At 40.6% G+C, this 20,417-nt stretch overlaps 1 protein-coding gene across 15 annotated transcripts in view; it reads right to left on the reverse strand.

The window, feature by feature from the left end:
* LOC121287988 (inactive rhomboid protein 1-like) overlaps positions 1–20,417 on the reverse strand; it is a 393,414-nt gene that overhangs the window by 184,531 nt on the left and 188,466 nt on the right. Inside the window, exon 1 of one of the 15 annotated variants that reach the window (XM_041206183.1) lies at positions 14,503–14,521. The exons of the other annotated variants lie outside the window; for them this stretch is intronic. The gene's annotated coding sequence lies outside the window, so the exon portion shown is untranslated. Of the gene's footprint in view, positions 1–14,502; positions 14,522–20,417 lie in introns of those variants that run through there. 15 annotated transcript variants of the gene reach the window in all.

A 20,417-nucleotide genomic window follows, 5' to 3' on the forward strand; every position in this document is an offset into this window, starting at 1 on the left:
ATCCTTAGTCACTGCACTTGCTGTCAGTGGCAACACTAATTTAAGCAGCCTGTTCCAGTGCTATCAGCAGCAACTAAACTCTCCTTTGGAGGATATCTCCCTACTGCCTCCAAACTATACTGTCAGCAACAAAGATAAGCATCAGTAAAGGCCCACCACCAGATTGACAGAAGCTGTGAACGTGACCTTAAATTACCTGTGCTTTCACAACAGCTACTCATGCCCAGTTACACCTGCAACTCAGGAGCAACTGCGCATATACAAATTTTGCATAAAAGCAATTGTTCCATGTTGCCAAGTCTATACTGCAGTACAAATGGACAGCGAGGGAGCCAGGCTATATTAATTGTTCCTGAAAAATTTAATGGAAAAAACAGCAAAGGTTTTAAAACTGACAAAGTTGACATAGTCCATATCACCAGCATGGTGTCAACTTAAACTGGAATGAAATTGCAAAGATCGTTGAATATATTCTCTGTTGTACATTCAATTTCCGTGAAAAATATCCTATCGGTTTTTCAATCCCAGTGTCATCTTCTTGTAACAGTACAGTCCCAATGCCTATATCACTTGCTTCAATGGCCAACTTAAATTGCTTGGCATAATTGGGTACTGCCAAAACTGGTGTCGTAGTTAACACAACTTTCAAACTGTCAAATGCCTTCTGACACTTCTGTCTCCATTAAAACTTCATGTTCTTTTTGTATAGTTCAGTCAATGGTGTAAATACACTGCTAAAATTTGGTACAAATTTCCGATAAAACCCACTCAAGCCCAGAAATATCAAAACATCTCGCTTAGTTGTAGGCACTGGGACATCCATGATAGCCTCGACTTTCACATCTCTTGGAGCCACCTTTTTTTTTTTATTCATTCACGGGCTGTGGGCTTCGCTGGCTGAGCCAGCATTTATTGCCTATCCCTAGCTGCCCTTGAGAAGGTGGTGGTGAGTTGCCTTCTTGAACCGCTGCAGTCCATATGATGTAGGTACACCCACTGTGCTGTTAGAAAGGGAGTTCCAGGATTTTTACCCAGCGATAGCAAAGGAACGGCGATATATTTCCAAGTCAGGATGGTGTGTTGTTTGGAGGGAAAGTTCCAGGTGGTGGTATTCCCATCTATTTGCTGCCCTTGTCCTTCTAGATGGTATTGGTCGTGAGTTTGGAACGTGCTGTCGAAGGAGCCTTGGTGAATTCCCGCAGAACATCTTGTAGATGGTACACACGGCTGCTACTCGTGCATTGGTGGTGGAGGCAGTGAATATTTGTGGATGTGGTGCCAATCAAGTGGGCTGCTTTGTCCTGGATGGTGTCAACCTTCTTGAATTTTGTGGGAGCTGCACTCATCCAGGCAAGTGGGGAGTATTCCATCACACTCCTGAGTTTGGTCTGGTAGGTGGTGGACAGGGTTTGGGGAGTCAGGAAGTAGGTTACTCATCACACAATTCCTAGCCTCTGCCCTGCTCTTGTAGCCAGTTGGCTAGTCCAGTTCAGTTTCTGGTCAATGGTAACCTCCAGGATGTTGATAGTGCGAGATTCAGTGATGGTAATGGCATTAAACATCAAGGGGCGATAGTTGGATTCTTTCTTGTTGGAGATGGTCATTGCCTGACAATTGTGTGGCGTGAACGTTACTTGCCATTTGTCAGCCCAAGCCTGGGTATTGTCCAGGTCTTGCTGCATTTGGACATGGGCTGCTTCAGTATTTGAGCAGTCGTGAATGGTCCTGAACATTGTTCAATCATCAGCGAACATCCCCACTTCTGACCTTATGACGGAAGGAAGGTAATTTTTGAAGCAGCTGAGGATGGTTGGGCCGAGGACACTACCCTGAGGAACTCCTGCAATGATGTCCTAGAGCTAAGATGGCTGATCTCCAACAAAAACAACCATCATCCTTTGTGCTAGGTAGGTCTTCAACCAGTGGAGAGTTTTCCCCGATTCCCATTGACTCCAGTTTTGCTAGGGCTCTTAGATGCCACACTCAGTCAAATGCTGCCTTGATGTCAAGGATAGTCACTCTCACTTTACCTCGGGAGTTCAGCTCTTTGCCCATGTTTGAACCAAGGCTGTGATGAGTTGTGGTATGACCTTGATATGTAACTTGTGCTTTTGCAAATTCACTTTTAGCCAAGTTCAGCACCAAATTAACTTCTTGTAATCGAGTAAATAATTCTTCCAGATGTTGTAAATGCTCCGCTCACTTTGGACTGAAAACTATTGAGTCGTCGATATAAACAGCACAATTGCTCAGACCTGCAATTACTTGTTTGTCAGTCTTTGAAATTATGCAGGTGCATTTTTTACACCGAACAGTATGACTTTAAACTGATACAGCCCATCTGGCGTCTCAAAAGCCGAAGCCGATATCTCCTTTGCCCTCTCTGATAATGGTGCATGGCAATATCCTTTTAGCAAGTCAATCTTTGTGATAAATTTTGATTATCCCAATTCCTCAATACAATCTTCTAACCATGGTATAGGATATGAATCCACTTTTGTCACTGCATTCACCTTTCAATAGTCCACGCAGAGTCTTTGTGTTCCATTGGTTTCAGTACCAGCACAATAGGCGAATTCCAGTTACTGCAACTAGACTCAATGATATCATTTTGAAGCATGAATTCAATTTCTTTCTGTACTTGTGGTAATTTTGCCAGATTTAATCCATGAGGATGTTGCATTAGCGAAGATTAAACTCCTACACATACATCATATATAGCTAAATTTGTCCTTCTCAACTTATTTCTACAAATATCTGTGTGTGACAGCAATAGCTTCTCCTAATCACTTTGACACTTGTCTGGAAGGTAATAAAATCACATTTAAATGTTTAAGTACTCCCTCATTATCCAGTTTGATTAGAGAAAAATCAATTTCAGAATCCTGCATTTCTACTTCTTTCTCATTATCTACCACCACTAATACCTCCTTTTGGTCCTCTTACCTGTCAAAGTACTTTTTGAGCATATTTACATGACACACCCTCTGATTTTTTCTTCTTTCTGGAGTATTTATTAAATAATTCACTTCACTCAATTTCTTTTCAATACTTAGTAAGGCTACTAAGCCTTGCCTTTAATGAGTCACCCAGTACTGGTAACAGAACTAGCACTTCCCCCCCAGCAACAAAACTAGCTTTCCTGTCTGCTTTCATTTTCATCACTTGCTGTGACATCTTTAAATGTTTCATTGCTAACTTATGTGCTCTCTCCAATCTCACTCTGAAATTTGATACATAATTCAGGGGAGTAGTTTCTGAATTTTCACCCATCAATTTCTCATGAATCAATTTCAGTGGTCCCCTTACTTCGTGACCATAAACTAGTTCAAAAGGACTAAAACTAGTCGATGCATTTGGAGCATCCCTAATAGCAAATAACAAGAATGGAATTCCCCTATCCCAATCCTGTGGTTAATTCTGACTATACACCAACATAGTTTTTAAAGAGTTTGATGCCATCTTTCCAAAGTCCCTTGTGACTCAGGTTGATAAGCTGCTGACTTCAACCATTTCATTCCCAAACTGTTCATTACTTCCTTAAACAACTGTGACATGAAATTTGAACCCTGATCTGATTGTATTTCTTTATTTATATCTCAAAAAAATTTAGTTAACTCCTCCACAATTTTCTTTGTTGTAATTTTTTTTTTATAAAGGTATCACTTCAGGAAACCTGGGAGACACATCCATTATTGTTGAAAAGTACTGATTTCCACTTTTAGTCTTAGGGAGGGGTCCTACACAATTAATCATGACTCTAGTAAAAGGTTCTTCAAATGCTGGAATTGGAATTAAAGGTACCGGCTTAAGCAATGTAAGTAGTTTCTCTTTCACCTGATATGTGTTCTATAGAATTTGACTACATCCTTATGCAATCCAGGCCAAAAAAAATGCTTTTGTATCTTCACCTGTGCCTAGTTCTTAAATGTCCCCCCATAGGAATTTCATGAGCTATCCTCAGAATCTCATTTCTATATCCAAATGGTAGTACAACCTGATGCACCTCCATCTAGATTAAATTGCTGAAGAATGATAAGCCCCACATTTTCTCATTAAAACATAACCCTTAAGGTAGTAACAATTCTGGAATACATTTTGCATCTGTTTCTGAGTAAGCTGTCTGATATAAATGTTTTATTTGCGAATCTTTTTTCTGTATTCACTATCCACCTTGAGTTAAATACTTCAGCCGAATTATCTACCAGTCTTTCCTCCTGAACAACCATATCAAGCACTATGTCAGCTAATTGGATTTCCACACCTTCTCCCTGGCTCTGAACTTTCTGTTCTTGTTTCAACCTATGAGCCTGTGATCTCATTATCACACAATCTGGAAACAATCCAGGATGCTCTCTCTACAACACTTCTATTAAAAACATTTCTACTGGCTGCTCAATTACCATAGGCATCACCCATATTTGTGATCCAGCTATATCATTACCCAGAATAAACTGAATTCCTGCAATGGGCAATTTTTCCACTACTCCAACAATCACCTGAATTTGTTTTCCACTTGCTCTTTCAACTTACCTTCCACAATGGAATAGGTTGAGCATCTCCATGAGCCCCACTTATTGTCACCTGTTTCTGCAATACTCCCTCTGAACATCAAATGTCACTATCCACAACATGAAGGATTGACTAGCCCCAACGTCTCTTAAACTGTTAACACCTTTAGCTATTCCACCCTGCACACATGGAAAGACTTTCTTTCACACACAAAATCTTTAAACATTTCTGCAACCTGCTCCTGCGAATTCTCTTGAGTAAATTGTGAACACATCCCCACTTCTTTTCCTATCACTGATTCTCCCTGTTTTACCTATATGCAAACCACTGGTCTTCCCTATGCCTGAACCTCAAAACCCTCAGTACTTTTACTTTCAGTACTTTCTGCAGCCTATAATTCCAACAGATTTTCCCTGCAATTTCCAATGCACAGATTCCGTGCGTTCAACTTTATTACAATGAAAACACCTCAATTTTTGAATGTCACTTCTACCCTCAGCACCTTGCTTTTTATTGAGAAAAAACTTCCTGGGAATTTCTACCTACTCCTCTTCCCTGACTACCTACCTTCCTTTCACGTTCTCACTTTCTATCCTTCTCGGATTTAAAAGGGTGATGAGAAAAAGGTTTAGCTCTATGAACTAACTCATTATCATCCGCTATCTCTGCTGCTCATGTTACCGTTTGAACCCTCTGTTCCTCCACATAAGTTCTCACTACCGAAGGAATTGAATCTTTAAATTCTTGCAAAAGAATTACTTCTTTAAGAGCTGCATATTTCATCTCTAACTTTAATGCCTGTACCCACCGGTCAAAATTACCTTTTTTTTACTCTTTCAAACTGAATATAAGTTTGCTCAGGCTGTTTCCTCATATTCCTAAATTTCTGCCTGAATGCCCTAGGAACCAACTCATATTCACTCAAAATAGCCTTTTTTACTACATCATATTTCACCAACATTTCTTCCAAAAGTGAAGCATAAACCTAATGTGCTCTAACCACCAACCTGGATTGTAACAACAATGTCCAGTTTTCCTGTGGCCATTTCATCTGTTTAGCTATCTTCTCAAATGAAATAAAGAATGCTTCCACATCTCTTTCCTCAAACTTTGGAAGAGCTTGTACAAATTTAAACATCTCTCCATTGGGTTTCTCTTTTTTAACTTCCAGCCTTTTAAGCTGGTATGCCGTCTTTCCTTCTCTCTTTCCCTTGTCGCTCTTTCTTTATCCTCTCTTGCCTGGAATTCCAGTTCCAGCTTCCTTTCTTTCTTCTGTCTTTCTGCTTGCTCCCTTTTTCTTTTGCTGCTGTTTCCTTTTCTGCTGCCTTTAGCTCAAATTCTTTTCATTTCCTTTGCTTGTTCGAGATGTGTGCCTTGAATTCAGTAGTAAGAAGACCAAGTCTTATAGGTTTTTACAAAACTAGATTAAACATTTATTAATAAGATAAATGATTTTAAGCACATAAATATGTCTACAAATTACTAATATAGTAACTTCTAAATCCCCCTACATAATCTGTTCCCCAGTTATACTTTCTTTAAGGCAACAACAAGACACAGGCAAAGAAACATGATACCCTGATAATCCAATTCAAAGCGAGTTTCCTTAACTTCAGTTCTTTGCAGACAGCAGATTGAGACGTAGATGCTGAAGGTTTTTCACACTTGTTAAATCTTAAAATGCCTACCCTTACACACAGCCTTTGCTCCTTTATACATATTTTCCCCTTTGAGTACAAATGCCCATTATTTCACTATGTCTTTGGACTTTACCTTTCTGATCATAACAATTTAGCATAGTACCCATTTAACTAGTGATCTTTGGGAAAAATAAACACAATGTTTCTGAACTTCACCTGGCTAGGTGACACATTTCACCCCTCCTTTGAAATCAATCTAGTCTGGTTTATTTAAAAATGCAAGTGTTCCCTTTACCGCTGTGTCTACCTACTTAACATTTTGAACATAGTTAATTTCCTAATATATCAAAACCTTCAGACCAGCTGCCTTTAATCCAATTAAGTCTCATACATACACAGACACAGATTCCATTATTTTACAATAAATTCCAATAACGTTACTATATCTTCCTGACAGAGACCCTTGTTTCTCATTTTCTGGACATTTATGTTGCCATCACCTTCTCTGCACCTTCATTCAGGCTCCCAGCACGTTCCTTCCTTCTCTTTCCTCTTTTGCATATAGTACTGCAAGATGAACTTTCACACAAAGCCAAGAGCCAGTTTTTTTTTTTGTGGATCTATTAGTCTGTTGTGTGAGATTAATGGAGCTAGGTTTGATACTGCAAATGCTGCAAACTGGAATAACAAAGCTGGGTATTGCACTCCAAACAATTGGGATCTGTGATAAGGGAGACTGAATTAACACTGGAAACACTGGGTGCCAGCTGATAGGTGCAGATCTCCTAGAATACAGATTAAAAGTGCAGAGGTATTAGAACTGCTTTTCACTGACTGCTTTGGTGATCTTATTGTCATGCATTGCTCTGATTGTGCTGTGTGTTCTCTTCATGCCTCACTTATATTTATAAAACCAAACGTTAAAGTTTTCAACTGCTTCTACAGATAGTAAACTGCTGGGGATCAAGACACAGGACATGTTCTGATCCTGGACCAGACCTCCAAGTTTTTGGTAAGACCTGGTTGGGGACAAATAATGTTTGTTTAAAGTTGACAAAATTTGAGATTCAAAACACTTGTTAAGAGAATAAAGCCACAAGATTCCATGGGTTTTGAAAAAACAAAAATAAACTTTACTATCCAAGGTCAGAAAGATAAAATAATTTACAACATCTATCTTATACTCTTAACATTCAGGGTTACTGTGAGATACATGTGAATTAACAGGCAAACTGTGGTCGAACACACCGCACTGTATAATAACTAGCAAATGCGATCGAGACTGATCCCACAGATTCCTCAGAAACCCACCCAAATGTCAGTAAACACCGGGTTAACCAACCTTGTTGAAAGTCTGTTTCCCTCATGAGGAACACTAAACTTTCCACTTCCTGAGCCCTGACCCCTTCCAACATGGAATCAGTGACCTTCTGCCATCTTCTCAGCTTCCAGGACTTCTCCAGAGCCCTAGCTTCACAGAGCCAGCTAACAGCAACACTTTGCTGCCTGGAGTCTGCTAACAGCAGCACCTTTTCATTATGGCCATTTCCCCTGCTGCAAGACACTCTCTCCCCCAGCAAGCACACAGATACATTGAAACCCTAGAATCATCTTAAACTCCACCCATCTCCATGACGGCATAGCCTTCCAGGGCTCACTGAATGCTTTTAAATTAAGTGTAGCTTAAATTCCCAAAACAAAACAACTCTCTGGCTGCATTTCTTTGCCAGCATTGTAGATGCCTCATCTCCAATTCTCCAGCTCAGTAAACCCAGCTGCTGCTTAATGATCTTACCTTTCTAGCTGTTAACCCCTTCGGTCAACATGGCCCCAATTTTATAAGCGTAATGGACTACAAACTGCTTTAGTTGCATTTACCCATTTTCTACAGTTAAACTTTAATTTTCACAGAATTAAAAATTAGCTCTAAAATAGTCACATGAACCATGACCTAGGTATTTATAAGAAATGAAACTACAAAACTATCTTTATACCTTATGCACTATTTTATACTGTCATTAAATTTTCAGTTCCTTTCTTTGCAAAAGCAATGACGTCTCCATTGCATGTTGATAACCGCTATAACTTCTCGAAATGTAATTTCTGTTTACGTCATGGGATAACTACTTCAGGTTTTTCTCAAAACAAGTTTCAAGCATGAACCTTACAACAATTTGCATTGAAACAGCAAAACAGTTAAATGTGAATCAAAAATACAAGTAATTATCGATACTGGTGTAATTTTAATATCTATAGTTAAGTACAGGCAGATCCCTGACTCTCTCTTTCTATCTGGAAATGACTATGATTGAAAGCTCACATGATATAATTTGAAATCACTATAGCTAAATTCATAATGAAATCAAAAAAAGGAGTGTCCCTTCTCCAAAACGACAGCTTTCTTTAACCCAGGTGCATTTCACTTATGCCCAGGCCTGCAGCCAGAAGCCACAGCTGCTTTTACACTATCTTTTTTTTTACTTATTCATTCGTAGGATTTGGGATTCGCTGGTTGGGTCAGCATTTATTGCCCATCCCTAGATGCCCTTGCGAAGGTGATGGTGAGCTGCCTTCTTGAACTGCTGCAGTCCATGTGGTGTAGATACACCCACAGTGCTGTTAGGGAGGGAGGTCCAGGATTTTGACTCAGCAACAGTGAAGGAACGGTGATATATTTCCAAGTCAGGATGGTGAGTGACTTGGATTTCCAGGTGGTGGTGTTCCCATCTACCTGCTAACCTTGTCCTTATAAATGGTAGTAGTCGTGGGTTTGGAAGGTGCTGTCGAAGGAGCCTTGGTGAATCCCTGCAGTGCCTCTTGTCGATCGTACATTCTGCTGCTACTATGCATGGTGCTGGAGGGAGTGAATGTTTGTGGATGTGGTGCCAATCAAAGGGGCTGCTTTGTCCTGGACGGTCTCCAGCTTCCTGAGTGTTGTGGGAGCTGCACTCATCCAGGCAAGTGGGGAGTATTCCATCACAATCCTGACTTGTGCATTGTGGATGGTGTACAGGCTTTGGGAGTTAGGAGGTGGGTTACTCATCACACAATTCCTAGCCTCTGACCTGCTCTTGTAGCCACAGTATTGATATAGCTAATCCAGTTCAGTTTCTGGTCAATGGTGACCCCCAGGATGTTGATAGTGGGGGATTCAGTGATGGTAATGCCATTGAACCCCAAGGGATGGTGGTTGGCGATGGCCATTGCCTTGACACTTGTGTGGCGTGAATGTTACTTGCCACTTGTCAGCCCAAGTCTCGACGTTATCCAGGTCTTGCTGCATTTGGACATGGGCTGCTTCAGTATCTGAGGAGTCACAAATAGTGCTGAACATTGTGCAATCATCAGCAAACATCCCCACTTCTGACCTTACAATGGTCATTGATGAAGCAGCTGAAGGTAATTGGGCAGAGGACACTACCCTGAGGAACTCCTGCAATGATGCCCTGGAGCTAAGATGACTGACATCCAACAACCACAACCATCTTCCTTTGTGCCACATAGGGCTTCAACCAGCGGAGAGTTTCCCCCCAGTTCCCATTGACTCCAGTTTTGCTAAGGCTCCTTGATGCCACACTCTGTCAAATGTAGCCTTGATGTCAAGGGCAGTCACTTTCACCTCACCTTGAGTGTTCAGCTCTTTTGTCCATATTTGAACCAAGGCTGTAATGAGGTTAGGAGCTGAGCAGCCCTGGCGGAACCCAAACTGAGTATCAGTGAGCAGGCGATTGCTAAGCAAGTGCCACTTTACAGCACCATTGATGACCTCTTCCATTACTTTACTGATGATGGAGAATAGACTGATGGGGCGGTAATTGGCCGGGTTGGATTTGTCCTGCTTTTTGTATACAGAGCATACCTGGGCATGTTTCCACATAGCTGGGTAGATAGCAGTGTTGTAGCTGTATTGGGACAGCTTGGCTAGGAGTGTGGCAAGTTCTGGAGCACATGTCTTCAGTACTATTGCTGGAATATTGTCAGGGCCCATAGCCTTTGCAGTATCCAGTGCCTTCAGCCATTATTTCATATCACATAGAGTGAATTGAATTGGCTGAAAACTGACACCTGTGATGTTGGGGACCTCTGGAGGAGGCTGAGATGGATCATCCACTTGGCACTTCTGGCTGAAGATTGCAGCAATTGCTTCAGTCTTATATTTAACACTGATGTGCTGGGCTCCCCCATCATTGAGGATAGGGATATTTGTGGAGCCTCCTCCTCCAGTCAGTTGTTTAATTGTCCACCACCATTCGCAGCACTACAGAACTTGGGCCCGATCTTGGCTGTGTGATTGCTTAGCCCTGTCTATCACTTGCTGCTTATGCTGTTTAGCACGCAAGCAGTCCTGTGTTATAGCTTCACCAGTTTGACACTTCATTTTTAGGTTTGCCTAGTGCTGCTCCTGGCATGCCCTCCTGCACTCTTCATTGAACCAGGGTTGATCCCCTGGCTTGATGATAATGTTAGGGTGGGAGATATGCCAGGCCATGAGGTTACAGGTTGTGGTCGAGTACAATTCTGCTGCTGCTGATGGCCCACAGTGCCTCATAAATGCCCAGTCTCGAGTTGCTAGATCTGTTCGAAATCTATCCCATTTAGCATGGTGGTACTGCCACACAACACGATGGAGGGTATCCTCAATGTGAAGGCAGGACTTCGTCTCCACAATGACTGTGAGGTGGTCACTTCCTACCAATGCTGTCATGGACAGTTGCATCTGCAGCAGGCAGGTCGGTGAGGATGAGGTCAACTATGTCTTTCCCTCTTGTTGGTTCCCTCACCACCTGCTGCAGACCCAGTCTAGCAGCTATGTCATTTAGGACTCGGCCAGCTCGGTCAGTAGTGGTGCTCCCGAGCCACTCTTGGTGATGGACATTGAAGTTCGTCACCCAGAGTTCAATCTGTGGCCTTGCTACCCTCAGTGCTTCCTCCAAGTGATGTTCAACATGGAAGAGCACTGATTCATCAGCTGAGGGAGGGCAGTACGTGGTAATCAGCAGGAGGTTTCCTTGCCCAAGTTTGACCTGATGTCATGACAGGGTTGAGTTTGCCATTGTCATTTCTGGTGCCTAGGTCGATGCCGGGCAGTTCGTCTGGTTTCATTCCTTTTTTGAGACTTTGTAGCGGTTACTTCCAACCAAGTGGCTTGCTAGGCCATTTCAGAGGGCATTTAAGAGTCAACCACAATGCCGTGGGTCTGGAGCCATGTGTAGGCCAGACCAGTTAAGGACGGCAGGTTTCCTCCCCTAAAGGACACTAGTCAACCAAATGGGTTTTACAACAATCGACAATGGTTCATCGTCATCATCAGGCTTTTAACTCCAGGTTTTTATTAAATTCAAATTCCACCATCTGCCGTGGTGGGATTCAAACCCGGGTCCTCAGAGCATTACCCTGGGTCTCTGGATTACTAGTCCAGAGACAATATCACTATGCCATCCCCTGAATGCATCTAGCTGCAGACAAAGTACATTAGTAACACAAAGTGTCCAATAGTGAAATGGTAACTAGCTTAAACTCCATCTGATGTGACGTTGATGGAAAAAAATTGAGCAAAGTTTAGAACGGACTATCAATTCACTACCATTCAGTTTGTACTACTGTCCAAGAGGACGTTTCATCCCTGTAGTTTCCCTGTGCCCCTCATTGTAATACTGGTGAGCTATCATATACTAAGAACATCATCAACCCATAAAAGTAAAGTAAATGCACAAAGTAGGTCTGATACAATCAAAGAGTGGAGTAAAGCAGTACATCACATAAAAAGAGACGTATACATTGATCACTGTCTGACACAGGACAAAATACACTACAACTTCTCCAGTCTCAAAATCTACTATTCAGAAAAACCAGATGTCCGGAAATCTTTTGAGCAGATCCAAGCAACTCTCAAACTTGACTGTTTGGTACTATTTTAGTACAGTATTTAGGGAGTGGAAACATGCAGGTTAGAGTATTAGGCTAAGTAATATAGTTCTTTTATTGCTGCTTTATAATATTTTATCACTGTTCTATGCTTCAGGTAAATATTTGTATCTATGGCATTTTCCAGTTCAGACTGCTGTGGTTAACCATTCAAACATCATTCTATAATCCAGAAAATTCCAAAATTGCTTGTTCCCAAGCTTTCCGGACTGGGGAAGTGGGAAAGTTACAATGTACTATTAAAAGTCTGAAAGTCTGAAATATTGAGTGCAGTGAGTAACCCTTCCCTGCCATGGAATACCTCTCCTCTCAAACTAGCAGATCAGGAATCATGTTACATTACAAAGAAATATCTTCAATGAAAAGCTGAAGAGCTAATTTGAACTCTGTCCACCAGAAACTGGTTGGCTAAAATGGCTAGTGCAACTTAATTGAAATTCTGCTGTATTCTTACAAGTTTCAATCTCAACCCGTTCACAAGAACCCAAGAGCTAGGAAGAAGAGGAGACCACATGGCCATTGAGCCTGCTCCGCCATTTATCATCATGGCTGATCTTGAGCTTCAACCCCACTTTCCCGGCACTCGTCATATCCCTTGATTTCCTGAGACACCAAAGGTTTGTTTATCCTAGCCTTAAATGTATTCAAAAATGGAGCATCCATAATCCTCTGGATTGGAGAACTCCAAAGACTGACAACCTTTGGAGTGAAGAAATTTCTCCTCATCTCAGTCCTAAGTGATCGGCCCCTTATCCTGAGATTGTGCCCCCTTGTTTTATATTCCCAAGCCAGGGGAAACAACCCCATCAGTATCTACCCTTCAGAATCTTGTATATTTTAATGAGGTCACCACTAATTCTTCTGAACCCCAGAAATTATAGACCAATTTGCTCAGCCTTTCATCATAGGAAAACCCTCTCATCCCAGGGGCCAATCTGAGGGTACATGGTGGCATAGTGGTAATAGCTAGCAATCCAGAGGCCCAGACTAATACTCTGGGACATAGACTCAAATCCCACCATGGCAGCTGGTGAAATGTAAATTGAATTAATTAAATTTGGAATTGAAAAGCTAGTCTCAGTGATGGCGATCATGAAACTATTGTCATTGTCGTAAAAACCCATCTGGTTTACTAATATGCTTTATGGAAGGAATCTGCCATCCTTACTGGTCTGGCCTCCATGTGACTCCAGACCCACAGCATAATGCCCTCTGAAATGGCCTAGCAAGCCACTCAGTTCAAGGGAAATTAGGGATGGGTAACAAATGCTCACCTGGCCAGTGGCACCCGCATCCCTTGAAAGAATAAATTTAAAAAAAAACTCCACTGCCTCCAATGCAAATATATCCTTCCTTAAATATGGTGACCAACACAGTTCTCCAGGTGTGGTCTCACCAAAACCCTGTACAATTGCAGCAAGACGTCTTTATTTCTGTACTCCGACCCCCTTGCAAAAAGGCCAGCATGCCGTTTGCCTTCCAAATTGCTAGTTAACCCTGCATGCTAACTTTTTTTTGTACGAGGACACCTAAGTCTCTATGAAGATCAAAATTTGCAAGTTTCATGCCCTTTAAAAAATATTATTTTTTGATTCTTACAACCAAAGTGAATAATCTCATATTTAGCAAATTATGCTCCATCTGCCATCTCATTGTCCACTCATTTAACTTGTCTATATCTCTTTGCAGCCTGTGTCCTTCTTACAGCTTACATTTCTACCTAGCTTTGTATCGTCAGCAATCCTTAATGCATTACTCTCCACCTGTTTAAGTCATTAATATAGATTGTAAATAGCTGAGGTCCCAGTACTGATTCATGTGACACTCTACTAGTCACAGCCTGCTAACTTAAAAATGCCCCATTTATGTCCACTTCTTGCTTCCTGTCCAATCCTCCATCCATGCTAATATATTACTTCCATCTCCACGAGCTCTTATCTTGTCTATTAACCTCTTGTGTGGTAACTTATCGAATGACCTTTGGAAATCCAGGTATACTACATCTACTGGATCCCCTTCAACCACATCCTTAAAAAATATTTTAATAAGTTTGTCAAAAACGATTTTGTAAAATCATGTTGACTTTTACTAATCCTATTATGATTTTCTAAGTGCATTTTTCAGACTTCCTTAATAACAGATTCCAGCACTTTCCCCCAATGACTGATGTCAAGCTAACTGGCCTGTAGTTCCCTGTTTTCATTCTCCCTCCTTTCCTGAATAGGGCAGGTACATTTAATAACTTCCAATTTGCTGGGACCATTCCAGAATCACAGGAAATTTTGAAAGTCATAGCTAACGCATCCATTATCTCTGCAGCTATTTCTTTTAAAACCCCAAGGTGTAGCTCATCAGGTCTTGGGGATTTGTTGGATTTTAGTTCCTTAAATTCTTCCAGTATTTTTTCTCTGCAGATTTTAATCACCTTAATTTCCTCACTCTTTTCAGCACCTAGGTTATCCTCTATTTCTGCTTTGTACCTTGTGTCTTCTCCTGTGAAAACAGGCACAAAATATTTGTTTAGTGCCTCTGCCATATCCTAATTCACCCATAATAATTTCTTCTCTTTCTGCTACTTTAGCTACTCTCTTCCTTTTTATACACTTATAAAAGCTCTTACAATCTGTTCTTACATTCCTAGCTAGTTTACTCTCGTATTCTATTTTTTTTCGCTTTTATCAATTTTTGGTGACCCTTTGCTGGTTTCCAAAACACTCTCAATCCTCACACAGGCTGCTGTTTTTTTTTTGTTATAATTATTGATTATAAGCCCGTTAACTTCCTGAGTGAGCCATGGATGGATCTTCCCCAGTTGAGTAATTGTTTTTCAACGGATTGTTGAACATTTTGAATTGTTTCTTTAAATGGTACCACCATACCTTTCAGTCTATTTACCCCATCAACCTTAGCCAGTTCTCCCCCAATGTCTGGGTAATTGGCTTTGTTTAAGATTCTAGTTTGTGATGAGAGTATATTGTTTTCAAACTGAACCTGGAATTCAATTGTAATATGATCACTAGTTTCCAGCGGATCTTTTGCTATGAGATTACTAATTAACTCTGCCTCATTACTTAATATTAAATTTAAAACAGCATTATCCATTGTTAGTTCCACACGTATTGCTCCAGGAATCTGTCACAAAAACGTTCTACAAACTCATTTTCTAGATCACCCTTGCCAATTTGATTGTTCCAGTCTATAAGAAGATTAAGGTCTTTTACAATTATTACATTACCTTCATTACACCCACCAATAATTTCTTGTTTAATGCTCTGCCCAATGGTATATAACTACTGTCATGGGGCCTATGAACTATTCCCATCAGTGTTTTCTGACTCTTGCTAATCTCCACCCATAATGATTCTACTTCATGATGTTCTAAGCCAAGATCCTTGCTCATTAATGTCCTTATGTCATCCTTTACTATCAGGGCTACCTCCCCTCATATGCATTGTTTTTTTGAAATATTGTGTACCCTAGGATATTTATTTCCCAACGTTGGTCACCATGTAACATGCTCTTTTCAACAAGAGAGAGGGAGCCACCAGAAAAAATTGAAAACTGCCATGCAATTATTTACGTCTTCCCAAAAATGGAAGAGAATCCTTCGATTAGTTTAATATAACTTTTCATTGAATAACACAGTACAGGAAAGGAGGCCATTCAGCCCATTGAGTCTGCACTTTCAAAGAACATCTGTTGGTCCTATCTCCCTGTAATTATTTCCCAGATTTCTAATATGATTTCTAACAGATTTTTCATGGAAATAGAATAATCAAGTGAGAAGATTAAGTGTTGAATTGTCAATTTTATCCACTAAGAGAAGCAAATCCTTCCTCTCCTATCCAACTAGACCCCTCATAATTTTACACATCTCAAGTAAATCTCCTCTCACTCTGCTGTGTTCCAAAGAAAACAATTTCAGCCTATCCAATCTTTCCTCATCACTAAAATTCTCCACTCCTGGCAACGTGTAAATCCCCTCTGTACCCTCTAGTGCAACCACATCCTTCCTGTAATGCAGTGACCAGAACTGTACACAGTATTCTAGCTGTAGCCTAACTGAAGCTTTATATAGTTCTAGCATAGCCTGCTTGCTCTTATATTCAATGCCTCGGCTAATAGAGGAAAGCAGCCCATAAGTCTTCTTCACCAACTGTCCTTTTACCTACAGGGATCTTTGGACATGTACTTGAAGATCCCTCTGACCTTCTATACTTCTCAGTTTCCTATCATTTGCTGTGTATTCCTATGCTTTGTTTGCCTTCCCAAAATTCATTACCTCACACTTCTCCAGACTTAATTCCATTTGCCACTTTTCTATCCACCTGACCATTGATTGATATCTTTTTGCAATCTACAGCTTTCTTCCTCACTGTTAACCATTTGGGCAATTTTTGTGTCATCTGAAAACTTTTCAACACTACTCTCGACAATTAAGTCTGAATCATTGATAGAACACAAAAAGGAAGGGACCTAGCACAGAGTTTCCTAGTTACATAACATAGTTATCATTCAATGCTAATTTTCAGTGCCGTGTCCTTTCCATCACAAGTCCGTACTCCCTAACTTGACACATCACTGAACTTTCTAGATTCATGGTCTTTCTTCAGTAGGTGCTGATTTTCAAATAAGGATAAAAGGCCAGAAAAAAAGGAGCTTTTCTGTCTGTTGTATCTTTGTAATAACTTTAATTGTAATGAGTTATTTTCCCATAGACCAGTACAGCTTCCCACCAGGTTATCTTTAACACTGCATAATAATCTCCTGCTTCTGAAAAAGCTGACATAGGCCAATCCACAGAGCTTGATATCAAGTAATTAATGCAATGTCTTTTAATTAGGTTTATTGGCTAATCTGCTCATTGCTCTCAGGCCTTTCTTAATTTAAAAGTTCAGTGATCACTGCACCTATATTAAATATAGTTGTATATAAAATAAAGCAGCCGGACTTCTGATTATACCATTCACAAACTTCAAAAGCAGTGGAGAAATGAGGTGTGAACATTAAGTGTTGAATTGTTAGTTTTGACATTCACTATTTCACCAAATTGGACCACTAGCCACAACCAATTGAAATAATATCTAAATGCAAACATCAAAACTCCAATTCTCATATTCATGCAGACACAAATATTTGCACATGGACAACACACTCAAATGCATATCACCCAGTTTGTGCTCAGCAACATTTCACACACTGCAACTGGACAGGAATCAAACAATTCTAGTGCCGCTAAATGTTGGTCGAACTCTCAAGGAAACTCTACTGCCCTTCCTCAAATAGTATCAAAGAATAGTTTATGTCGATTTGCGAGAGCAGACACTGCCTCATTTTAATGTCTAATGCTAATTGTTTGCATAGCACTGCTTCTAGGGGTGCTGTGCAGACTAGGCCAATGCCCCAGGTGCAGGCAGCACGAGTTTCTTAAATGAGATCAATTATGAAAGCCATGTTGTCCACGGCGTCGTCTGGTCTGGGGAAAAGTAGTAGCGCTCCAGGAACAATTTTGTCCATTAGCATCTCTAACTGTGCAATAATCCCTTAATATTGTATTGAAGAGTCAAAATAAACCATGGACATTAGTTTCTGTATTGGAACTGGAACACACAACTTTTTGATTTTGAATTAAGTTTGATAAGTTACCCGAAGCGAATTGTGAGAACAAATCAGGTAAAGAATCAATATGACACTATTCAAAGAATAGCAGGGGAATTGTCCTAGTTTCCTGGATAATATTTATCCCTCAATCAACATCACTAGAACAGAATATCTGGATGTTTATCTCATTGTTGGCTGTGGGGCCCTGCTGTGTCCAAACTGGCTAATACATTACAATGCTGAGCATGCTTCAAAAGTACTTTGCTGGTTGTAAAGGTCTTTGGAATGTCCCAAAAATACAAATAAAAAATGCAAATTCCTTCCCATGATTTATCAGAATGAAAGCAAGAGGAACAGGACTTGAACCTACTCTATAAGATTGTGGCTGATCCTTTGAACCCAACTCAATCTTCCTGAACTATCCCTATATTCCTTGATCCCCTTAGCGTCCAAAAATCTATTAATCTCAGTCTTGAATACACTCAACATTTTAGCTCTGTAGAGCTCTCTATGGCAAAGAATTCCAAAGCTTCATAATATTCTGAGAGATGAAATGTCTCATCTCGATCCTAAATAGCCAGCCCCTTATCCTGAGGCCGTGACCCCATGTTCTAGGTTCCCTAGCCAAAGGAAATATTTTCTCCACATCTGCCCTGTCAACATTGGTTTAGTCTCAATCTCTCCTCATAGGTCAATCCCCTCATCCCACGAATCAGTCTAGTGAATCTTTGCTGCACTCCATTTGGGCAAGTATATCTATCCTTTGCTAAGGAGACCAAAACTGTGCACAGTACTCCAGGTGTGGCCTCACCAAGGCCCTATATAATTGAACAAAGACTTATTTACAATATACACCATCAATCCCTTTGTAATAAAAGCAAATTTTTTCATGCTTGCAATTCATATGGGAAATTTAAATATAGCTTGCCACACATTTACATTTTGACCATGGGCTGAGTCTCAAAATAATATATTTCTGTAGTCCCCTCCTTGAGAGTATTTCAAATTCCCACCATTATTACTTCAGAAACTACCTATCACAAAAATCAATGTTTCCATCTTCAAAAAGTGAACATTTTAAAAAAGAATACTGTTATAAAATGTGCAGAAATCGCATGAAAACCCGGAGTGATTGACCTCCCTCCCAGTCATCACTGCCAGCCTGACTGAGCTCTGTACAGCAAACACAATCCTGCAACAAAGTGTTGAGATTGCAGACAAACTCAGGTTGGATAAGTTGTCATAAGTAATGAACCAGGCAATTTACATGAAGGTCCAACAGATTTGTTGAAGGTCATGTTGAATTTGTGTAAGACACTAGTTAGGCCTCATCTGGAGTACTGCATCCAGTTCTGGGTGCCATACTTGAGGAAGGGTGTGAAAGCATTAGAGAGAGTACAGAGGGGATTCACCAGAATGATTCCAGGGATAAAAAACTGTAACTATGAGGATAGACTGGAGAGTTTGGGACTCTTATCCTTGGAAAAAAGACGGCTAGGAGGCGACTTGATAGAGGTATTCAAGATCCTGAGGGATATAGGCAGGGAAAATATTGAAAAGTTGTTCCCACTCAAAAGAACTAGAGGGCACAGATTCAAAATAATTTGCAAAAAGAGTAGATGTGGCGCGAGGAAAATATTTTTCACCCAGAGGGTGGTTGGAGTCTGGAATGAACTTCCGGAGGGGTGGTGAAGACAGGTTCAATCGAGGTATCCAAAAGGGAATTGGATTGCTACCTGAAAAAAAGAATGTGCAAGGATATGGGGATAAGGCAGGGGAGTGTGACTAGTTGGAATGTTCTTTCAGACAGCCAGTGCAGGCTTGATGGGCCAGTTAGCCTTCTTCTGCATTGTAAAGGTTCTGTGATTCTGCAACCAGGGTGGCCAGCTGGGACCTGTATCTTTCAAGTATTCATTCAATGCTGCTATGGTTCTTCACTTACAATTGAGTCAACTATGCCTTGTATCTTTCAGTGTATCGGTTCAAGTTGTGCAGCTTGAAAAAAAATGCAGAATAACAAGCAAGACAATTTGTTGCCCAGAGATAATAAGCATATGGCTTCTCTCAGGCAGTATGTCATCAAGTTATTGAACAGATGGCCAATTGTGACTCCAAGACAAAGGGAGGTTTGACAGGATTTCTCAATAACAGAACTTCTACAAATCAAAGATGGACGTCGTCACAGCATGACAGGGCTGCTACAAGCAGAAATTGCCAAGGAATAGCCGATCTCAGAGCATCAGTGAGATCTCACATTGACTTGGACAAGACAAGAAGGGAGAATGATGAAAAGGATGTGAGGAAATGTTGACCCTACTGAATTACTGAGCTCGTGGACCTCAAATTAAAAACTTACAAAGTTGTACTTGGAGAGGGAAATGACCACACAAAGAGTTAGAATACCTTCAACACTTTTTCAAAAAGTGCATACACAGCTTATCAAAAGGTTGCATAAGGGAAAGAAGTGACTAGCAAAATCTTGTGGGTAGCAAGCAGAACGTAGAGGCAGGATGTGACTGAACCACAGGACCATAACATTTACACTACAGAAGGAGGTCAGTTGGTCCATTGTGTTTGTGCCAAATCTTTGCTAGAGCAATTGAAAAATAATCCCACTGCTCTATTCACTCCCCTTGGATTTGTTCTTCCTCTAATTCAAATATTTACCTGCTTTTCCCTTAAAAGGTGTCATTGTCTTTGTCTCAACTACTTACTGCATCAAAGCCATTACATTCTCAA

This window comes from Carcharodon carcharias, chromosome 15 (genome assembly GCF_017639515.1).
Source record: "Carcharodon carcharias isolate sCarCar2 chromosome 15, sCarCar2.pri, whole genome shotgun sequence".
NCBI lineage: Eukaryota > Metazoa > Chordata > Chondrichthyes > Lamniformes > Lamnidae > Carcharodon > Carcharodon carcharias.